At 38.0% G+C, this 10,949-nt stretch overlaps 1 long non-coding RNA gene across 1 annotated transcript; it reads left to right on the top strand.

The window, feature by feature from the left end:
* The first annotated feature begins 6,168 nt into the window (after positions 1-6,168).
* LOC147988221 (uncharacterized) lies at positions 6,169-7,681 on the top strand. The gene is made up of 3 exons (XR_015602956.1): positions 6,169-6,322; positions 6,580-6,663; positions 7,526-7,681. It is a non-coding gene; the product is annotated as an uncharacterized LOC147988221 (long non-coding RNA).
* The last annotated feature ends 3,268 nt before the right edge of the window (positions 7,682-10,949 follow it).

Here is a 10,949-nt window from a genome sequence, read left to right as displayed (position 1 = left end):
CGGCGCGGCGCGTCGTGACGAGGCGGGCGGCGGAGGAGCGCGCGTGGATATCCCTCTTGTTCTCATGCTCGTACAAGTGGGGAAAGAACCTCCCTTATAAGGAGGTCCAGCTCCCACTAAACTAGCAATGTGGGACTAAACTTTAGTAGTATCACTTGCCTTGCACAAATGGGCTAAGTGGGCCTCTAGGATTTATTAGGAATTTCTGAAATAGTTATTGGGCTGCCCAAAATAAACTAAATTCCAGCAAGATCAAACCTACACCATAGCTTGTTTTTGTTAATTTCAGATACGAATTGACGTGTGTGGCACTGCAGGCAGTCCTAGTTCATCTTCCTGCACAAGCAGAGGAAAGCAAGCACAGCAAATTAGTTTACTAGTTGGGACACAAGCATAGACGTTCACTGAAACTGAAATGAAGCAAAGTATGTGATGTGGTATGATAGGACCGAGACAACGGTAATTGTTCCAAAAGCTCAGGATCAAATCCATCATATGGTACATGTTTGGCATTAAAGTGGTTTGCATGTCCTCCCGTGAGTTGTTTTTGCTGGTAATATCAAGCAAGGATAAGCTCAGTTGTTCACACCAACAATATAGGTACTTGACATGAAATTAAACCCGAAATACACAATTTTTAGGTTAGGAAATACTTCCATAATGATCGCACGTATCTAGCCTGTCATTTAGATCATGTGACGAGATAAAGAAGCCGTTTTACAACTTCACGCACAGTGATTGCATGGGAAATGGCATGAACCATCGATTTCTTTCTCAGGAAATCAACACCATAATCAACATAGCAGAAACTAGTCAGTCTTGCAATTGGCATACCTAACTACCTGCTGCCAGTTTTCCATGACTGCTGCATGACCACTTGGTGAAGCAGGTAAGTTAAGCTCAAAATCAAGATATGTTTTATTTGGTTAGAGGTACGATGGGACTGAATTTGATTTGAAGTCCATCAGCTTCCAAAGCATCGAGCTCTGCATTTTTCAACATATAAAATGAGCGCAGCAAACAAAGAACTGTCTTGTATGTACATTAATAAATAGTGCAGGGATTATGACAAAGTGCCAAAGAAACGTTTTAGGTAAAATCATGGACCTAAGAACTGATAAAAACTGAGAATTGCTGGATTGAATTCAACTACAGAATTTAAATTGATGTGAGCAGTGAAATCATGGACCTAAGTACCACCGTAAGGGAAACTATTTGATTCAGTAACTTTAAGGTGATAATACCTGGTGTTTGAGTCATCTAAGAATAGCCAACTACAAATAAATTCCTCCTCATCAATGTCATCTGGGACATTGTAGCTTCTACCTAGAGTTCCTTGTATTTCACTGCTCACATCCATAACATCTATCGTCTCGTCTTGCATGCTCTGCGGATTATGAAAGCAGGTACGGATTCATATGTAATTCAAACAAAATAAGCTGAAGATCTTGAAAACATGAACAATGATGCTGCACACGTCTATATTTTCAATCCTGACAGTCTTCATCATCCCTTTCAGTTCTTTATTGGCAGCTTTCATTGCAGTCATCTGTTAAATGAAAAACAATTCAACATAAGTTTGGGTGCCACAATAAGAATCTGTCATGAACTAGATAGGAAACTAAGGCAACATATAGTGTGTTGAGCATCTTTAATTCTGTCTGATGCCAAAGCGAGTTGGTCAAGATTATATGTTTGGTTGGACAGGATGTCACGTTGACCTTCATACCTGTAGGGAAAGCATGTGGAGTATAAAGATTGGAGCACTAGAATAATAGCCTACTGCCACAGGAGGAATGATTAAATGATACAGGGTAATCAGTGCCCTTTAACTAATAGCATTTTCATTTCTGTCTTGTCCATGTCAAGAAGTTGTGAAATCAGCAGTTTCTATAACGAGTAACATTGTAGATAAGAACGTAATCTTTTATCTATATATAAGGAGGTTTTCAAACTACACAAAAATGACCTATTATTGTAAAGAAGGGAAAAAAACCCTAAAGGTGTATGAGAGCACATAAACCAGATTCGGGATTGAGCTATATGCCTTCTCGGGCAACCTTTTAGATGGTCACTTGTCAACATTGATGATGGCAGCATGGACCGGCGAGCAGCCGCGAAGAGAGGAGAAAAAAACGTCGCTGCAGCGTGTTGTGGGCATTTCATCGAACATGTGGTGTGCGGGTGCTGATCTTTATGGCCTTGGTCGCCTCTCTCCTCCGATTCCTCGTCTGCCCCCGAAATCGGTGCTCAAACTACCAAAATCAGCAGCAAGCAACAGTTTTCTTCATCCGTGGCATGGCATCAATCAACGGAAGTTGTAGGATTTGGTAGAAGGAGAGAGCACTAGGCGGCGGAAACGCAACACCTACTGACCTGAGGCTGTGAGCACTGGGGGTCGAGAGGGAGTTGGCCAGAGAAGAGCTGGCGGACGTGGTCGGTGTCTTTGCCGACGAGCAGACACCGCAGTCGCTCGCCGACGGGGACGGAGCTCGCGATCTCCCGTCGTGGCGCCGCAACTTGGCAACGACGGCCTCGATATGTAGATATATAGAAAAAGAATAATCCATTCCAAAATAAGTGCCGTGGTTTAGTAGTTTCTAAAGAATGTTCAACGCGTAATATAAAAATGTTTCGGGGAATGTCAAAAATTATGTTCTCACAGTTTTACAAAATGTTCGTACAACTCAGAAAAATGTTCACGAGTTTAAAAATTTCTCATGCAGTACAATTTGCTTTTATAAGATTTAGAACAAATCACACCATCCAATAAACTGTTTGTGACTCTTTAAAATGTTCACACTTATAACAAAATTATGTTCATGAAATTTCAAAAACAAGTTTGTCCATGCTCAACATACAATTAAAAAATGTTCGCATGTATATGGAAGATGTCCAACGCGTATTCAGAAAACATTCAATGTGTATTTAAAAAATATTCATCATGCATTTACAAAATTATCAAGTTGTATCCATAAAATGTTTCACACGTATTGAAAAATATTAAACATGTACTTGAAAAATGGTTATCATGTGTTCCAAAACATGTTCAAAGACGTATTTTATAAAATGTTCATCATGCATTTGAAAAATATTCAGTGTGTACACAAAAAAAAGTAGAGCATTTGAAAAATATAGCTCTGGCGCTACTATCCATCGCTTTTAGCAAGCGCTAGCGTACGAGTCCCTCGCTGGTCACCCCTAAATAGGTCAGCGAGTGCTAGCGCTGTGGCACCAGCGAGCTAGTGTGGTGGTTGTTTTCTTTTTCTCCAAAAATTGTAACTTTTTAATGTTTGCAAATTCAAAATTCTAAATATTTTTATAAATGATAAATTATTTAAGAAATTTGAATTTTTTAAAGAGTGAACTCTTTGAAAACACGAATAAATGTTGAGAACACGATTTTTTTTAAATCCAAGCAAAAAATCGAAATTCTATCCAAATTTTGAAAAAGTGAACAATTTTCAAATTACTTTTTGAAAAAATACACACTTAACAATTAATTATATATTTTGTTGAACATTTTATATATGGTTAACAATTTTACAAAATCACACTGAAGAATTATTGAATATGCAATGAACATTTTATTTGTGTACAATGAAATTTCCTTAATATACGGTGAATAATTTTTAATTACACTGATCATTTTATGTTTTATGGTGAACAATATTTAAAAATCCCAAATATTTTTTGATGTCTCGAACAATTTTTTAGACATGTGAAAACTTTTTGAAAATTTCTTGAAATTGTGAATAAAATTTAAAATTTTGAACATATTTTTGTAAAATAAAAAAATGATTTGAAAAAAGGTGATTTTTTTCATAAAAACATGAACAATTTAGAATATCTGAACATTTATAGAAAATTTTGAAATTAAAAAAGAAAAGAAAAGAAAATTAAACATAAAAGGTAAAAAAATTGGGAGGAAAAAATAGTAGAAAATAAAACTATTATTTCAAAGTCATGTATTTAAAAAGGAAAAAGTAAAAGAGAAGAACGGAAAACGAAAAAGAAAGAAACCAAAGAAGAAAAAGAAAAGGTAGAAATAGAAACCGGGTCAAAAAAAACAAGCAAAAAACATAGAGAAGAAAAGACCATTTGGAAGCTTCCCAAAACTTTTGGGGATGCTTCCTCTCAATGGACTGGCCCGCTGGACACGCCTGTAGGTGATTGAGGTCGTAACGCTAGCAAAAACCGACATACATCAGTTGTGATATAGCTCTCGCGCTTGGCGAAGGCAATTCTAGTCAACTGTGTGTGCGTGCCAGGCTCTACGATTTGGTGCCCGTGATGGACCTCACAATTACGATGGGCTGAAGTAGTCTACACCACACAAAATGATGGTCCGAAAACAGCCCAAGAAGTAACTACTTATAGCAAGACTTCTCCCATGTCCTTAGGAACAAACGTAACTACTCAAAAATCATATTCATGTTCATAATCAGAGGGGTATTAATATGCATAAAGGATCTGAACATATGATCTTCCACCAAATAAACCAACTAGCATCAACTACAAGGAGTAATCAACACTACTAGCAACCCACAGATACCAATCTGAGGTTTTGGGACAAAGATTGGATACAAGAGATGAACTAGGGTTTGAGATGACATGGTGCTGGTGAAGATGTTGATGGAGATTGACCCCCTCTCGATGAGAGGATTGATGGTGATGATTTCCCCCTCCTGGAAGGATGTTTCCCCGGCAGAACAGCTCCGCCGGAGCCCTAGATTGGTTCCGCCAAGGTTCCGCCTCATGGCGGCGGAGTTTCATCCTGAGAGCTTGTTTATGATTTCTTTTTTTCCAGAGCGAAAGACTTCATATAGCCAAAGATGGGCACCGGAGGCCTGCCAGGGGGCCCACGAGGCAAGGGGCGTGCCCCCCACCCTCGTGGATGGTGGGTGCCCCCCTCTAGTGCTTCCTTCGCCCAATATTTTTTATATATTCTGAAACTGACTTCCGTGGAGTTTCGGGACTTTTGGAGCTGTGCAGAATAGGTCTCTAATATTTGCTCCTTTTCCAGCCCAGAATTCCAGCTGCCGGCATTCTCCCTCTTCATGTAAACCTTGTAAAATAAGAGAGAATAGGCATAAGTATTTTGACATAATGTGTAATAACAGCCCATAATGTAATAAATATCGATATAAAAACATGATGCAAAATGGACGTATCATGAGATCGTGAGGATTAATTATCTTGGTGTCGTGGCCCTAGATTGTAGAATGGTGAATGATGAAATTTGTGAGTCAGTCCAACAAATGGTATTGTCAATAGGGTACATATAGTATTTTTTGTAGCCAGGTCAGCCAATGGTCCCATGTCTATAGGTGGTGTAATATTAACATTAGCCCAATTTTCCTGCAATTAACATGGAGACCCTCTTTAACTTAACTGGTATATGTGTTAAATGGAGGAAAGTGTCAATCAAGTCCACTAAGAAATAAAAATTGATGAAAAATCTATCTATATTCATATCTAAACAAAAATATATCATGAATCAAACATTCATTAGATGCAAATCAGCTCCACAATTAAGGAACATTGAGACAATGCCTATTTTTTGCATATAAGAAAATATAGATAATGAGGGCATGTACAATGGTTGATAAGATTGCCTTATCTTATGTCCCCTATGTAATCTAGAGAAGACAACAAAAAATGATGTACAATGTATTACTCTTCGTCTGATCTCTAATAACAAGATATTCCTAATTATGTGGTGAGAGAATTTTTGCTAAGAGATCATCTCTTAATGAAGAGAAGGCAAGTTTTTTCTTATGGTTTCTCTCTCCTCCACCTCTGCAATTATCCTAAGTAGAACTTCTAAGATAAGACCATTGTATATGTCCTCATACATCCTTTCCTTGGATGTAAATCAAGTCCATTGTTAATTATTATTGATGCATAAATTGATCTGTATTCATATAAAAGATAGGCCATCAAGCAATCATTAATTGGATGTAAACCAAGTCCGTATTTAATGAACATTAATTAAACAATTGATTTATACCCAACTCTAGAAAGATTAGTTCACTAGATGACTACCCATTAAATGTTCAGTGCATCATCAGTACAATGCAATCTAAAGCCTTCTAAAAAAGAACCTGGCTCAATTCTATATAAGTTGTGTTCTATGAAGAAGATACAAGTACGTCAAGAATCATATAGTTACTATTTCATGAAAATAACACAATTACCTATACAAATGGGAGGTGATTATGTTGTCATATCGGTCTTACTATGCTTTTTGTGTATAACTTTCCACCTCACCTTTGTTGAATCGATAGACGTAGATGTCAATCTCCAGACAAATGAGAAGGTAACCAATAGTTTACTTTTAGATTTTGATATATACAACTTTTTATCAATTGCTTTATGTATTATCCCATTGTTGTGTCTACTTGACCACTTAATCTTGATAATTACTATTGGTGTTAATATTCATAACTACTTTATGTTACTTATATGCCCAACTAAAATTTAGGACACATATGTGAAACAAATACTTATCTTTCAAAGACTATGTACATCAATTATATATGCTAACTAGTCATGAACTATTATTTCCCTCTACAGAACACCACTCTTTTAAGACCTAAACCTTTCCGTTTTCCTTGGAGAGCTGATATCATGAATGAAGGAAGCGACATTGTTTCTCATGTACACACACTCAACCCCATTCTCTGTATATACCTCTCTTTACTTTTTCATGTGTTAGATTTGGGATATTTTGTTAATTTCTTGTTGGGTATTGATCACAAAAAACGTCACAATGTATATGCCAGAGTGACATGTGACAAATATAAAAGGCAAAGTCAAGGTATTTCCAATATAAGCATCACATATTTAAACCATAGAGAAAAAACAGTAGAAATCTAATTCATTCGTGATGTATCTAAATCATTGCTAGTCAATCTAAATTATGGCCAATGGTCCAAGAGACAAGGTGGTACATAAAGACCAGATAAAAGGCATACACCTAAATGAACTTATCTTGATCCCCTATATACCGCGAAAGCTATGATCATTACATACAAAACATGCTACCAAAATACCGTGAACAACAGATTCAGAGAGGCATTTAAGACATACTCTATTGGAGACTTATGCTGACATACCAACTTTATTGGCAATACACTTCACACCTATTAGAGAGAGAATCAAATCTTGTTTCAACCATGCCACAAGGAGAGAAGATGTTGTGAGCCCAAACACGTAAGTAAGACCATCGAAAATGCACATTAACTAAAGCATTGCATGCATCACCACAAAAGGTATAACTGCGTTGGATTGATACCACACCCCATGGAGGAAGCTAAATCCAGTATCATATACTCAACAAGGCCAATGAAAACTAATCTAGACTAACTCCAAGATAGCATGAAAAATTCCCCATTGTAAATGTCTGGTAGGTGAACCTCATACCAAGGCCAAGAACGCACACCCTCACTTGTTTATTATGTCGTTCTCTATAGATTTTTCTGGTTATTTACTAATTTGAGCTATAATCTTCTATCACTAGTATGCAATGTGGCACACAGAGCCAGGACAATTCTACGGCCTTCGAGCTGACATGAGTATATGGGCTTTACCAAATCAAGGAACTTCTCAAGAATCTGGAGCATCCTTACAGATCTATTGTCAAGATGGAGGAAACTACAACTTAATTCAAGTTGGATTTCATGTACAAACATATCACCCATTATGGTAAAGTCAAAATGCTTTTGAATAAACAACTATTTCATAATTTGCTTCTGCTTGCAGATTTCCCCCTCTTTGTACCATAACAGAGATATTCGCTTCTTTACATATTAGACCGTAAGTATAATCAATGTCATTTTAACAAGTTATATATTATTGTGGTCCCCATATAGTTTTCTGGTATTTCGTAGGAGTTAGAGGCACTATTGGACTAAGTAAAAGTCTCTTTACATCCAAAATAATACATGTCTCCTTTTTTTGTTGCTCAGAAGGACTTGAAATCGAAGGGGTGCTACAACTTGCAGTGCCCAGGATTTGTTCCTGCAAGTCGAGCTAATCTGGTGCCTGGACAAGCCGTGGCTCCTCCATCAATTTATGGCGAACAAGACCACTACGTTAGGCTTAGCCTCAACAAGGTGCACCATTTGTCCCATTCTGGAGATTACTATATCTATACAAATTCACAAATATGCTACTATTTCTACAATAAGTAGATGATACATGCGCGTTCCTGCAGCAACCTCATCGAATGAATCACGTAAATAGATGTTATATAAGAGCAACTACAAAAGAGAAAAAGTTGGATTGTAGTTAATAGAATTCCATTTTTCTAACAAAATGTGAAATATGAACTGCATATGTATCCTCAGTGTGCCCAACATATAATCCATTCATGACAACAAAAAATAAATGCAAAAACAGTAATTTATGATGAACATGCATGACTTGCTGGCGTGGCAAGATTGCATGGATAGGAAAAACAAGCACATATGAAAAATATAACTTACGGGGAACATGCATGACTTGTTGATGTGGTATGGATGCACACATAGAAAGAAAAGTAAACTTATAACTAACATGTATGACTTGCTGACGTGGCATGGCTGCTTGAATAGGAAAAATAGGTAGTGGATTGCAACTATTTAAGAATAGAGGATTAAAATTAACAAAGATATATTTTATCAATGTCAAAATTAGTTAGGCATAAGTTCACATGGTTATTAAGTACCGTGCTTTGTATTTTATTAAGAAAATATGGAACATTGGAATCTAGGAAATTGTACGCCACCCAAGATTCTTGCAAATAACAACATGTTTTCTACTCTTCTTGTACATGAAATTTATTGTTCATTGATGTCATCAATCCCTTGTTGACTACAGGATCCAAATTCCGGAGATTGGGTGGTGTACCATCATGATTTACAAAAACCATCATTCTTGGGACATTTTCCAAATAAGCTTTGCCCCGGAACACAACGTATACAAGCCTTGACTGGATTCGTGAATTACTTGAAGAATGCACATGGTCCTCCAATGGGTAGCGGCCACTTCCCCGATTATGACGATAAGAGATCTGCGTACTTCAAGCACATTCAGAATTACAATCCAAATGGCCATTCTTCCGACCTCTTTGGCATTCCCATGGTCAAGTTAGTTGATAGGCCAGATTGTTATAGAGCAAATAATTTATTTCACGAATATAAGAAGGGTTATATGTTCAACTATGGTGGACCAGGTGGTTGTGTTGGTTGATAAAAAAAAGTTGTATTGCCATTTGCGTTCAATAAATAAAAAAGACTGTCCCTTGTTTCATTTCACGAATATAAGAAGGGTTATAGGTCTTGATGTTGATTATCACCATTGTCCTAGTTTATTAAATTGTTGGTTTTCACCGCACACTTAAGCCATTCCCATCGCGTGCACTTCTGACAGGAGCTAGGTGACAATAGTAAGACAAATCAATGAAGCCTCAAAGCAGCAAACACCATACGATCGGACCTCTATGGGCCCAAATATGGGGCAGGAAACCTAGGTAGAACACTACCAACCAATGTGGAATGTTTATTTTGTGTGTGCACTTGCTGCTGTGGCCAAACCCTCCATCCACTGAAAGTCTGAAGCTTGTCTCAGATAGACTCACTGTGTGCAGTGCAAGGTTGGTGCATAGAGAAAGTGGAGCACACTCCTTCCTGCGCAAGCAGCCGAGTTGACGATGATGATGACGGCGAATTTCTCGTCTCTGGGCATGCAGGAGATGACGGCGAGGATGATGATGGTAATGATGACGGGGGCTGATCGAGCACACACCCCAAGCCGGAGACGGGCACGATGCATGCTTTTGCTTTTGTTTCTCGTGATGACTTGTAGCAGAAAATGTAGAACCTAACACAATAATCTGAACAATCATCGAGTTCAGAGACCTTTGCTACACGACAGCTTTGGTCGACAGGCAAGCAATATTACAAAAATGAAGTCCTTGTCCATATGAGCATTATATATCCAGGAATATGTAGTCCTTGTCCTTGGGGCGGAACAGAAAATAATATATGTTTTCAGGGTTAGGGCAGGACTGGCATGAACTGGATCTTTTTATGTGATGGAAACCAATTTTGGATATGCAATTAGAACTGCTGGATTGTTTTGTCCATCAACTGGAGAGTTGCTCCATATATACATATAGCATGGACTCATGCTTGATCAGGCAGAAAAGAGCTCCAAGTCTTCCCGTCAGTGCTGGAGATGTGATGGAGATCATTCAACTGGAAGCATGCAAAGATACATCCTGAGCTGACTCGGAACCTGCAAGCACTCCTTCTGAGGTGATCTGCCTGCTTGTGCTACTAGCCTCATGTGGCGCGTTTTAAAATTTCTCTTGGAAACATGAACCTTACTTCTGATACATGTGCATGTGCTTATAGCATCCGAGCACTTCATACTTCGTTAATACAGTATAATGAAAGCGGGCGGTGCGTCCTTTTTCTCTAAAAAAATTGTGGTCGGCTTCACCAAACATTCTCTTTTGGCTTGATTGTCCACCATAATTATTTTGGGCACACCATAGGATTCACCCATGATGGTCGTGATGCTGTGCGCAGCATCTCACGAACTCTGATGATCAGATCCGGCACTGCTGCACATAAGAAATATCAGCTGAGCACAACGATCTATCTACACAGGCGTCAGTATATCATTTGGCAGCAGGTGAGCAGGAAGATGCGTCTCAAAGGTTGATACTTGTTGTGGCCTGCCCCTGAAGATTTGTACAATAAATTTATCAGCTAACATAATAGTTTGAATAATCAGAGACTTTTGTTACAGACTTACAGTAGAAGTTTGGTCGACGGTTATGCAGGCAAGCAAACATTGGAAATTCGTCATGAGCTCATAAGAAAAATGATTGACATGGAACAACAAATAATTTACTACTAGGGTACCTTGTGTCTTACTTAGTTTCAAGCATTACA

The sequence above is a fragment of the Triticum urartu genome, chromosome 1A, assembly GCF_056163025.1.
Source record: "Triticum urartu cultivar PI428250 chromosome 1A, HENAU_Tu73, whole genome shotgun sequence".
Lineage (NCBI taxonomy): Eukaryota > Viridiplantae > Streptophyta > Magnoliopsida > Poales > Poaceae > Triticum > Triticum urartu.
This window is presented reverse-complemented; position numbering and strand designations above follow the sequence as displayed.